The 11,523-nt window shown below is 51.7% G+C and overlaps 1 protein-coding gene across 1 annotated transcript in view; it reads left to right on the top strand.

Annotated features, from left to right (window-relative positions):
- The first annotated feature begins 416 nt into the window (after positions 1-416).
- Positions 417-11,523, top strand: part of LOC147015786 (sodium-dependent phosphate transport protein 2B-like) — a 69,242-nt gene continuing 58,135 nt past the window's right edge. Inside the window, exon 1 of the mRNA XM_085848292.1 lies at positions 417-570. The gene's annotated coding sequence lies outside the window, so the exon portion shown is untranslated. The remainder of the gene's footprint in view (positions 571-11,523) is intronic.

The following is an 11,523-nucleotide window of genomic DNA, read 5'->3' as shown; positions in this document are numbered from 1 at the left end:
TTCAGCTGGATCGTGAATCAAACCCAGGCTTCACAGCATAAAGGTAAGGATCATCCTGTTAGACATGATAAAGACCAAGTGTTGGTGAAAAATGTTCGTCTTAATTGTTTTTCATGCAACTGGTAACGATTTGTGAGGTTTTTCCACAATGCAAGTTTAAAATGAATTCGAAACATGGAAACAATCAGTCAAGAGGACACCTGAGTAATTAAAGTTTCTTTATTTGTAATAACAGTGCATATAATTTATGAACTTGATAGATCATTGTCCATTTGAGATCAGTACTTATTATAATTTTCGATTAAAAAAAGTCCATTAAACACTCATAAAGGACCTTTGATGATTGGTGGAGCTCAAGGCACTCATTTCACCTGCTCTAATGATTAACTACAAAAGAATGCCTCGCCCAGGATCTTTCACTCACACTTACAGGGCAAATACGTTTTCAAACTTCAACCTTGATAAGAATTTTATTTCCACAAGTAGGAACCTGAGCCACGAAGTCACCAACATCAAACTCTCAAGATCTACTTACCTTGGCACATCTCTGCACTCGGAGTTCTTGGTGTGGTATGTGTCCTCATTTACACACACACACACACACACACACACACACACACACACACACACACACACACACACACACACACACACACACACACACACACACACACACACACATACACATACATATACATATACATATACATATACATATACATATACATATACATATACATATATATATATATATATATATATATATATATATATATATATATATATATATATATATATATATATATATATATAGTATCCCTGTGTCGTAAGAGGCGACTGGGGTTGTGTCAGGAAGGGCATCCGGCGTAAAACATGTGCCAAATCACTATGCGGATCATACGGTTGATCCGCTGTGGCAACCCCGAACGGGAGCAGCCGAAAGAAGAAGAAGATATATATATATATATATATATATATATATATATATATATATATATATATATATATATATATATATATATATATATATATATATATATATATATATATATATACTGTATATACATAGATGTAGAAATGCTGTATATACGTATATATGTAGAAATGCTGTATATACGTATATATGTAGAAATGCTGTGTGTATATACATATATGGATATGATGGAGAGAAGAAAGGTGGACATACTGTGTGTACAAGAGACCAAGTGGATGGGGAGTAAGGCGAGGAGCATTGGAGGTGGTTTCAAACTGTTCTACCATGGTGTGGATGTGAGGAGAAATGGTGTCGGGATAATCCTGAAGGAAGATCATGTCAAGAGGGTATTGGAGGTGAGGAGGGTGTCTGACCGAGTGATGAGTGTGAAGTTGGAAATTGAAGGGGTGATGATGAATGTCCTCAGTGCATATGCCCCACATATGGGGTGTGAGATGGAATATAAAGAAGATTTCTGGAGTGAGTTAGATGAAGTGGTGGAGAGTGTATCCAAGGATGAAAGAGTGGTGATTGGAGCAGATTTCAATGGACATGTTGGGGAAGGGAATAAAGAGGATGAGGAGGTGATGGGGAGGTACGGTCTCAACAAGAGAAATGTGGAAGGGCAAATGGTGGTAGAGTTTGCAAAAAGAATGGAAATGGCAGTGGTAAATACGTATTTCAAGAAGAAGGAGGAGCACAGGGTGACGTCCAAGAGTGGAGAAAAGTGCACACAGGTGGATTACATCTTAAGTAGGAGATGCAACCTGAAAGAGATTAGTGACTGTAAGGTGGTGGCAGGGGAGAGTGTAGCTCGAGAGCATCGATTGGTGGTCTGTCGGATGACTTTAGAGGTGAGGTTGAGGAAGAGAGTGAGGGCTGAACCAAGGACCAGATGGTGGAAGCTGAAGGAGGAAGACTGTTGCGTGAAATTTAGGGAGGAGGTGAGACAGGCGTTGGATGGTGGTAAAAATGGGTGGGATGATTGGGCAACGACAGCAGAAGTTGTGAGGGAGATAGCTAGGAAGGTACTTGGTGTGACATCTGGTCAGAGGAAGGAAGATAAGGAGACTTCGTGGTGGAATGAGGAAGTACAGGAAAGTATAAGGAAGAAGGGGTTGGCGAAAAAGAAGTGGGATAGTCAGAGAGATGAAGAAAGTCGGCAGGAGTACAAGGAGTGGCGTCGAAAGGCAAAAAGAGAGGTGGCAAAGGCCAAGGAAAAGGCATATGACGAGCTGTATGAGAAGTTGGATACAAAAGAAGGGGAAAAGGATTTATACCGATTGGCAAGACAGAGGGACCGAGCTGGGAAGGATGTGCTGCAGGTTAGGGTGATAAAGGACGCAAATGGGAATGTGCTGACAAGCGAGGAGAGTGTGTTGAGAAGGTGGATGGAGTACTTTGAGGAGCTGATGAATGAAGAAAATGAGAGAGAGAGAAGGTTGGAAGAGGTGGAGATAGTGAATCTGGAAGTGGGGTGGATCAGTAAGGATGAAGTGAGGACTGCTATGAAGAAGATGAAAAGTGGAAAGGCGGTTGGCCCAGATGGTATACCAGTGGAGGCATGGAGGTGGTTAGGAGAGATGGCAGTGGGGTTGTTAACCAGATTGTTTAATAAAGTCTTGGAAAGTGAGAGGATGCCGGAGGAGTGGAGATTAAGTGTACTGGTTCCGATTTTCAAGAATAAGGGTGATGTGCAGAGCTGTGGAAATTACAGAGGGATAAAGTTGTTAAGCCACACCATGAAGTTGTGGGAAAGAGTAGTGGAAGCTCGGTTGAGAGGAGAGGTGACGATCTGTGAGCAGCAATATGGGTTTATGCCAGGAAAGAGCACCACTGATGCGATGTTTGCTTTGAGAATGTTGATGGAGAAGTATAGGGAAGGCCAGAAGGAGTTACATTGTGTGTTTGTGGATTTAGAGAAAGCTTATGATAGGGTGCCAAGAGAGGAGTTGTGGTATTGTATGAGGAAGTCGGGAGTGGTGGAGAAGTATGTGAGGATCGTGCAGGATATGTATAAGGACAGTGTGACAGCGGTGAGGTGTGCGGTAGGAATGACGGACCGGTTTAAGGTAAAGTGGGATTGCACCAAGGATTGACTCTGAGCCCTTTCCTGTTTGCAATGGTGATGGACAGGTTGACGGATGAGATCAGACTGGAGTCTCCATGGACTATGATGTTCGTGGATGACATCATGATCTGTAGGGAGAGTAGGGAGCAGGCTGAAGCGAGCCTTGAGAGGTGGAGGTACGCACTGGAGAGAAGGGGAATGTTAGTCAGTAGGAGTAAGACGGAGTACATGTGCGTAAATGAGAGGGAGGGTGGTGGTATGGTGCAGTTGCAAGGAGTTGAGGTGGGGAAGGTGGATTGGTTTAAATACTTGGGATCCACTGTCCAAAGTAACGGAGAGTGTGGGAGAGAAGTGAAAAAGAGAGTGCAGGCAGGATGGAGAGGGTGGAGAAGAGTTGCAGGAGTGATTTGTGACAGAAGGGTAGCTGCAAGAGTGAAGGGGAAAGTATACAAGACGGTAGTGAGACCAGCTATGTTGTATGATTTGGAGGTGGTGGCACTAACAAAAAGACAGGAAGCAGAGCTGGAGGTGGCAGAGTTAAAGATGCTGCGATTCTCGTTGGGAGTGACGAGGATGGATAGGATAAGAAATGAGTATATTAGAGGGACAGCGCAGGTAGGACGGTTTGGAGACAAAGTGAGAGAGGCGAGATTGAGATGGTTTGGACATGTGCACAGGAGGGAAACGGAGTATATCGGGAGAAGGATGTTGAAGATGGAGCAGCCAGGTAGGAGGAGAAGAGGAACGCCAAAGAAGAGGTTCATGGATGCGGTGAGGGCGGACATGCGGGTGGTTGGAGTGTCAATGGAAGATGTGGAGGATAGAGCGAAATGGAGACGGTTGGTCCGCTGTGGCGACCCCTAACAGGAGCAAACTGAAAGAGGAAGAAAAAGAGATATATATATATATATATATATATATATATATATATATATATATATATATATATATATATATATATATATATATATATATATATTGTTGCGGATTTCGCGCCCGCCGGCGTGCTGACGGCCACGTAACTCGAATCGCGGCACGTCGCCCACCGGACGGACAATCCAGTCGTGACCCTCTCGGACTAACGCCGGGAACCAGTCACGGGTGGACCTTTCGGTCTCACCGCGATCGAGCCAATCAGCCCCCGCGTGGGATAGGGTTGCTCGCCAAATTCGACCTACCTAAGTACCCACGCGGAGGGTAGACCGGGCGATCGCACCTCGCCGCAGGTCGACTTCGGACACGGGCCACTTAAGCGACCCGTTCCGTACTATCAGAATAACCGAGCGGTGTTATCGTCGACCTCGACGGTTCGATTAATTATCGGGCGTATTCAGCCCACTACCAACCCTTTACGTGAAGCAAGATGAGGATTCAATGGAGGAGAAGACGAAGCGAAGCGGGAGAACAGTTCAACAATAAAGCACATTTATTCGCGACGAACGCAAAGCACACAAATACAATTCCACCAAATGCACACAGAAAAAACACAATTCCATTTACACAAAAAGCAAATATAAAAGCGAAAACAATGCAGAGCTAATACCGACTACCGAGCACACGGCAACACTTATACAATTCTACTTCACAGACGGCGCCGACAACACATACCCAAAACCAAGGAAAAGAAATACCCTCAAGGATGAGGCGGGCCTGAGGCCGAGACCGGGTCGCGCCTACCCGTCTGGTGATGAGACGCGGAGCGGCGATGGCGCCTCACTCCGCGGGCCTCGCGGACAGTGCCTGGCAGGGGGTGGGAAAGGGGCCCCCTTGGTCGCACTATCTCAGCGCGGGGGGAAACAGGAGGGGGTTGCTGATGCTCGGGGTATAGAGGATCTTTATTATCCCTGGTGTGCGTCTCCACCTCGGCCAGGTCGCGCTGCCGGCCTTCCTCGGGCGTGCAGCTCCCGGCACCGTCGCGAGCACCCCCTCGTCTGCCTTCGCCGCTGCCGCCTCTCCGCCTCTGGACTCTCCACCCTGGACTCTTTTTTTGGGCTCTCCTCGTTCGACTCTCTTCAGCTTCTCCAGCTACTGCAGGCTTCGGGCTCCAGACTTCCACACGGCTCTGACTGACGAACACGGTCCTTTTATCCCCCCGTAGCTTCGCCTTTGACCCCCTCCCTTTGACCTTTCACCTCGCTCCCCATTGGCCCGAGAAAAAGTGGGCGTGAAGGCTTTTTGATCCACAAATTTGCATATATCGATCGTTCTGGAGGCGGGGCCAAATCGCCCCTCGCTCACCGATTGGACGGCAAAAAGTGGGCGTGTGTCGTTTTTGATCCGTTTTTGAAGCACAAAATCCGTGATTTTGTACACGCTGTTCAACGTGCGCCCTGCACGAGTCCAACACCGGTACCCACAGCGGGGCAAGAACGGTGGCGATGCTACGGTTGCGAGGTGTGACGGGAAGGTCGTGGCGGTTGTGGTGAAGCGGCGTTGTGGTTGGTGGTTGATGTTGTGGTTGTGGTGGTAATCATGGCGGTTGGTCCAAAATAAAGATAGTAAAAGAAAAACGGCTATCCTGAAGAGTCGCAGCTTGCATAAATGACATGTATTCCCACTAGACAACGGGTTTGGGCCTAACTACACATGCACTTACCAAGATACCTCACCTAAGGGACCTGAATGGTGGTTTGCGAATTTGGTAACCACAACACTACCCCCTTCCCTTTTTACAGACTCGTCCCGAGTCGTCAAATTTTCGTGTGCCATCATGTGTAGCTTTTCACTAGTACATTTTACCTACGGATCCCTGAGTGCGACATTCATGGTATTCGTGTCCCCAAAATAAATAACCTGAGGGCTGCGTAACTATCTAAACAAACTCACTCACACGGACGACTTAAATAAAATTGCCGGCGCTAGGACAGACATGCCGGGGGCGCACTCATATGTACAGTACATCTTAACCTTAACTTACAAATTTTACACTAAACCATGGCCCAGGATCATTGAACTCTGCAAAAAGAAAGCAGTTAGCAGGGAGCCAGGCTGCCCGCATGCAGTCTCTGGCTCAAACAATGCAGGTGACAGGGAACGTGGCTGACTGCTCACACGCAGTCCAAGGCCTTCCCTTTTGAACTGAACTCAGTGAACCACAACGGTGCTTGGGCTGCACAACGCAGTCTCCATGCCAGCTCAAGTGGCACACGCAATGAGCACAACGAATGGATGCATGAACGCAAACACGGTGCACGGGCCGCCACTGCAGGCCAGTGTTGTAGCTGCCAACAGGGCAGTTCTTGCAGCTTGCAAACTGTTGCCTTGCGGATCCTGGCGCACATGGAAATGAACAGGGGGGGGGGCAAAGCAAAAATTGAACGGGGCTGGTGAACGTGGGCAGTGGGCATGGCATGGCAAAGGTGAGCAGGCAAACACAGCCCGCAGAAGAAGGCCGCTGCAGGCAAACATAGCGGGCAGATGAACTGGCTGGCACAGGCCTTGAAGTACCACAGCTGCAGACGAAGTGGCCGGCACAGGCCTTGCAGCAACACAACAGCTGCCGATCAAGTGGGCCGGCACAGGCCTTGAAGTAACACAGCCAGCAGATGAAGCTGGCCAGCCTTTGCCGTTCAGTGGAGGTTGGTGGAGGGAGTGCGGTGGTGCTGGCCACTTGGAAGGCGGGCTCGGACCTACCTACCTGTCTCCCTCCCAACCTATCGCCTTTGCCTGTCACTGTACATACCCACTCCCTTAATTTGTGAAAAACCAATTCAGCCCCCTTAATTTTTTTGTTTTTTTTTATTTTTTACTTCCCCACTATAAATCGTCCCCTAACCCCCTTTATCGTCCTTGTTCGGCTAACCTATTCTGTCACCTAGCCTACTCCCAACCCCTACGTTCCCTTCCCGGAGGGGAACAAGGGAGAGCTAACGTCCTGTGTCGAGGCCCAACTCAAGCCTCAGAATGGCCTCCCCAGAGTTCGGCGATCTTAACACCAAGTGGGTCCAGCGGCCCACAACGACAGCGAGGGGATGGATGGTGCGGAGGGGTACATCTCCTAATCTACCCTAACCATTTAACTGTTAAACTACCCCGGGGCTTTCAACAAGCGCCTCTCGCTTAAACTATTGGTTCTAACAACCCAGATTCCCGTCGCCTGTGTTGGTGTCCTTACAATTTCGGGACTCGCCCCCCAATTTTCTCTCCGTGCCCTCACACGGTCTCCTGGCTGGGACACGTGGCTCCCTTTGGCAGGCACGACCCTCTGCCGATTCTCCCGCTATGGCACCCCCGGGCACTACACTGCCTCCGAGCCTACCAGCTCCCTAACACCGGGAGTGCCCCCCATGGCACCTCCCCTGAAACGCACACGTGGCAGGCCGGCCTCCCGGGCCCCTTTCCGAGGGTCACCCGTGCCCACAACACTGCCCACGCGGCTAATGGCGCCCCGGGCCCCCGCACCAAGCAGGCGCACCCGTGCCCACTACTCTATCCCGGCCCCTCATGGGCCCATGGCCTACCGCGGCCGACTAGCCTGGTGCCCGGGGTACCCACTCAGCGATACTCACCTTTCGCAGCCACGCTCCCAAGCCCGTCAACAGGGCTCCTGCACCCCTCCAAATGGGTCTCGAGCCTACTTTCCCACCAACAACAAAACGACCTCCATTTTTCAATTTGACTAACCCAGCTAACTCAATCTACACTGACCCCGGGGTCCCTTGGGCGGGAGTCACTCCTCCCCCCAATCACTCATCGCACCATGCATTCCCCATTCACTCCATACACACAGACCCGCTGGCCTCACTCACTCAACAAGCACATGCTTCCACTTCACTCACCAACTCTTCAACACACACACCACTGAACTCTGCCATCCTTCTATCTACATCCCCTAACTAACTCGTGCTCCCACGTCGTCCCTTAAACTATAGCACGTTCCATTTAACCTACGTAGCTAAGCTACGTCCCCTCTACACATTCACAAGTCTGTCCATGTTCTCAAATGTCCCAAATAACTTTTATTTCCCAACCTAAATCTCATCTAAATCCCTCTAACTAATCCATTCCACGGACTCCATGAGGACTTACCCCTGCCCCATGAAGTCGGTCTAACTAAGCTAACCCTTCCCCCTAACTAGTTTCCATCCTGTGCCCAGGTAAGGGGGTCTTTCACCCCTTGCCCAGGAATCCTGTACACCCGAAAGTGAGGCCTGCTGTTTTCCTTTTTTTCTCTTTACATGCGCAGCACCTGCGCGGCAACTCAGAGCTCGCGCACTTTGCACCTGCCCGTGACGTCATGCAGCTGCACGTGTTCCTCGTCCCTCCTTGGACGGTACCATCCGGCAGAGATACCCCTCCTGCCGGATTCCAACCACACGTGCAGCCATGACGTCACCGTGCGCATAAAAAAAAAACACAAGCCCCACGTCTCGAGGGGTTCCCCACGCGAACACATGTGCTTTGCCCGTTGGAGCTTAACACACACGATCGCGTGGAGAACCCGTCCGGTCCAAATCCATTTACCTGCCTAAACTTTGTCCGTCCGCGGGATCGGCAAATCCACCGCGTGCGTTTCCGGACCGGGACTTCACTCTCGCAAGCGAGCACGTGGTGGTCTCGTGCGTTGCACAGCACGAACCGCGTGCTCACTGCTGGGTGAACCCGGCACGGTCCCCGAAATAGCTACAGCCGCTACTCGGCTTTCTTTTCTCACACGTCGCCGTCTCCGTCGCCATTCAACCCACGCACACCTGCGTGTTACGACGCACACAGTCCACTCCATCACATTCACACCGGGAGACGCGGCTGCGTGCTCCCGCATGCCAACCGACATCTCCCTCTCATACCGCTCTCACACACACGGTCTCCCTGGCACACAGCGACCTTGCACACGGCCGTTCACTCACGCGTGCCTCACTACTCACACAAACCATACTACTCACACGTGGTGCTCCATTCACTCGCGCGGGGGCACTCACCCGCGGTACCTCACTCATACACACGGCGACACTCACACACGCGGTCTCTTCCACACACGGTGCCTCACCCACACACGCGGGGGCACTAACCCGCGGTTCCTCACTCACACTCCGTGCCTCATCCACACACGGCGTGCTGGGAAGCACGTACTCCGGCACCATCGCCACCACACCACTCACACGTGGTGCCTCACTCATACTGGCCGTTTCACTCACACACACGGCCTCACTCACACACGGTGCCCCATCCACACCCGGCGTGCTGGGAAGCACGCACTCTGGCACCATCGCCACCACACCACTCACACGTGGTGCCTCACTCATACTGGCCGTTTCACTCACACACACGGCCTCACTCACACACGGTGCCCCATCCACACCCGGCGTGCTGGGAAGCACGCACTCTGGCACCATCGCCACCACACCACTCACACGTGGTGCCTCACTCATACTGGCCGTTTCACTCACACACACGGCCTCACTCACACACGGTGCCCCATCCACACCCGGCGTGCTGGGAAGCACGCACTCTGGCACCATCGCCACCACACCACTCACACACGGGGTCGCTTCCACACACGGTGCCGCACTCACACCTTGCACCACACACACAGGGACAACCACACTGGGGATTTGTGTCCCCACAAGGGTCTCCGGGGCCTCTATACCCCCCAAGCTCTCCGTGCACCCGTCCACAGCACCCGTCCTCTCAACCTCGCAAAGCACGACCGAACTCACCTGGTCGTGACTCACCTCAAGGGGGCATACTCCCTCCCCTCGTTCCTGGAGGAGGCCATCCAGGTGCTCGCACCGGGTCCCTGCACGCTCCGCGAGCTCACCCCCATTATCCTCCACTACCTCCGTGTGTGTGTGTGCGTCACTTACCCCGTCTTCCTCGTGTAGTCTTTCCTCTATTTTTTCTATCTCCCGTGTCTCTGCCAACTCTTCACCCTTTACCTCCCTTGTCTCCACTATTATTATTTCCTTTGTCACGGCCTTCATGCCCGCCTGCAGGCTTCGGCCCATGTTCCGCGTCTCACCCCGCAGCTTTTTCAGCTCTTCCCTCATTTGCTGTGTATTCGCATCCATCTTCGTTTTCACTTCATTCATTTGCTGTGTATTCGCATCCATCGTCGTTTTCACTTCATTCATATTCGCATCCATTTTTTCGATCATTTTCGCATTCATCTTTTCGTTCATTGCCGCCAGCATGGCGCATAGCTGGGCCATGTCGGATGCGCTTGGGTGAGCCGTTTCGGCAGGGGTTGGGGAAGGGTTTTGGTGGAGAGGGGGGGGGGAGGTGTCATACACCGCGGCCGCTGCCGCTCCTACCTCGGGCCCTGGGTTCAGTTGGGCGAGTCCGTGTTCCTGCACAATCAACATTTCCTGCACGGGGATTCCATCCTGGACCATGGATTCTACATTACTATTACACATACCTAATCCACCCGGCACCCGCTCGCCTTGAGACGCCATCTTGCTTCTCGTGAAGGGTTAATTTAGCTCGCTCGTAATTTGGAGGGAATCGGGGGTCGCTTCTCTCACCCCTGGACCGATTCCCGTGAATTTAGCCGGAGACAGGAGAGCCTGTTTTCCTGTTCTCCGTTACCAGTGCCGCGAGGAGGGCGATGAGTTTATATCGCACGACCTGACACCAGTGTTGCGGTCTTCGCGCCCGCCGGCGTGCTGACGGCCACGTAACTCGAATCGCGGCACGTCGCCCACCGGACGGACAATCCAGTCGTGACCCTCTCGGACTAACGCCGGGAACCAGTCACGGGTGGACCTTTCGGTCTCACCGCGATCGAGCCAATCAGCCCCCGCGTGGGATAGGGTTGCTCGCCAAATTCGACCTACCTAAGTACCCACGCGGAGGGTAGACCGGGCGATCGCACCTCGCCGCAGGTCGACTTCGGACACGGGCCACTTAAGCGACCCGTTCCGTACTATCAGAATAACCGAGCGGTGTTATCGTCGACCTCGACGGTTCGATTAATTATCGGGCGTATTCAGCCCACTACCAACCCTTTACGTGAAGCAAGATGAGGATTCAATGGAGGAGAAGACGAAGCGAAGCGGGAGAACAGTTCAACAATAAAGCACATTTATTCGCGACGAACGGAAAGCACACAAATACAATTCCACCAAATGCACACAGAAAAAACACAATTCCATTTACACAAAAAGCAAATATAAAAGCGAAAACAATGCAGAGCTAATACCGACTACCGAGCACACGGCAACACTTATACAATTCTACTTCACAGACGGCGCCGACAACACATACCCAAAACCAAGGAAAAGAAATACCCTCAAGGATGAGGCGGGCCTGAGGCCGAGACCGGGTCGCGCCTACCCGTCTGGTGATGAGACGCGGAGCGGCGATGGCGCCTCACTCCGCGGGCCTCGCGGACAGTGCCTGGCAGGGGGTGGGAAAGGGGCCCCTTGGTCGCACTATCTCAGCGCGGGGGGAAACAGGAGGGGGTTGCTGATGCTCGGGGTATAGAGGATCTTTATTATCCCTGGTGTGCGTCTCCACCTCGGCCAGGTCGCGCTGCCGG

This window comes from Eptatretus burgeri, chromosome 12 (assembly GCF_056783735.1).
Source record: "Eptatretus burgeri isolate ZD-2024b chromosome 12, Ebu_testis_v1, whole genome shotgun sequence".
NCBI classification, from domain to species: domain Eukaryota; kingdom Metazoa; phylum Chordata; class Myxini; order Myxiniformes; family Myxinidae; genus Eptatretus; species Eptatretus burgeri.
The sequence above is the reverse complement of the archived record's forward strand: the minus strand, read 5'-3'. Positions and strand labels throughout refer to the sequence as shown.